The sequence below is a fragment of the Neoarius graeffei genome, chromosome 10 (assembly GCF_027579695.1).
Source record: "Neoarius graeffei isolate fNeoGra1 chromosome 10, fNeoGra1.pri, whole genome shotgun sequence".
Lineage (NCBI taxonomy): Eukaryota > Metazoa > Chordata > Actinopteri > Siluriformes > Ariidae > Neoarius > Neoarius graeffei.
The window spans coordinates 7,778,964-7,780,791 of NC_083578.1; positions in this window are offsets into that span (position 1 = coordinate 7,778,964).

Below are 1,828 nucleotides of genomic sequence, written 5' to 3' on the forward strand. Positions count from 1 at the left end.
ATAAATATCGGTGCCCAGCGAGCACCTCGGTGTGATCAGCTGTTCGTTTAGCGACAGAATGATGGAACTGTCAATGCATGCTCAAAGGTAAACCTGCGCATGCACGCACACACACACACACACACACACACACACGGACTTCCTCTGTCTGCTTGACTGCGTGAAGCGAGTGATTTCATGCATATAATTTGCTCGGGAATCCCCTCAAATTAAATAACTTCCCAGCCACAGAATGGCCTGATATTTTGTGAGATATTACAGAAATTAACATTTATTTTTTTCGCGGTCTGGTTTCCATCAAATCGTGCACTCTGACTGGCTCGCGAGCGGTCCGGTATCCTACGATACGGACCCCGGTTACGGACTTTTGGCGACTCGTTCGTTCACAACAACAAACATAGTAACAATTTTTGGCAACATTTATTTTTGCATTTCTCAGTATAATAGCATTAATTTTACAGCATTGTAGGGATGGATTGCCATGCCGTAGCCATAGTAACCATTTATGAACCATCTTCTCCCTTTCACTGTACAGCATTGAACACACCAATCCCTGTACGTGATGCCATGTTCTATCTCCACCCATACTTCTGACTCCCTGTAATGGTATTGGATACAGAGATGATACCGGATACCAAATACAGTGACGTCACGACTGTGCTTTAAACCCACGGCGGAATTGAAATTCCTTCTCTCTGGCGGTGGGTTTCCACGCGTGAAAGAGACGCCGTTGCATCTGTGCTACAGAAGAACAAAGGACAAAGAACGAGTTATTGATACCGGACCTTTAGCCAAAGTTCAATGTATTTGATCTTCGCATAGTTGCAATAATAACTGAACCAGTTACACTACCGTTCAAAAGTTTGGGGTCACTTTGAAATGTCCTTATTTTTGAAAGAAAAGCACTGTTCTTTTCAATGAAGATGACTTTAAACTAATCAGAAATCCACTCTATACATTGCTAATGTGGTAAATGACTATTCTAGCTGCAAATGTCTGGTTTTTGGTGCAATATCTCCATAGGTGTATAGAGGCCCATTTCCAGCAACTCTCACTCCAGTGTTCTAATGGTACAATGTGTTTGCTCATTGCCTCAGAAGGCTAATGGATGATTAGAAAACCCTTGTACAATCATGTTAGCACAGCTGAAAACAGTTGAGCTCTTTAGAGAAGCTATAAAACTGACCTTCCTTTGAGCAGATTGAGTTTCTGGAGCATCACATTTGTGGGGTCGATTAAATGCTCAAAATGGCCAGAAAAATGTCTTGACTATATTTTCTATTCATTTTACAACTTATGGTGGTAAATAAAAGTGTGACTTTTCATGGAAAACACAAAATTGTCTGGGTGACCCCAAACTTTTGAACGGTAGTGTAGTTACTGCAGCCCATACAGTATTTTAAAGAGAAAAGGCAACTGGATCCCTTTTCCCTTTCGCAACATCGACGAACTACAAATAAGATTCCTTCCAGATCATTGGACGAACAACAGGACACCGAAGATCTTCAGCTGATGAGCTGTGAAAGTAAAAGGAATAGAACTGTTTTCTCCCTGGACCTGCGCTCCGTGCTGTCTTCGGATAACAGACGGCGCACTTTCAGTCACCAAGCAAGAGCAATCTCAAGTAAGGCTGGCATCTGGGCAATTGTTAGTCTTAGTTGTGCTTAGTGAATGTGAAGAGTGTTGTTTATTTGAATTCATTCATGGTTTAAATGTACAGATTTTGATTCACATGAAAGTCGGTCTTAGACCGTGTGTTGTTTGATTTGCTTTGTTTACTATCCGTATTTAGTTAGATCGTGCATGCGCTCTCTCTCTCTTTTTTTTA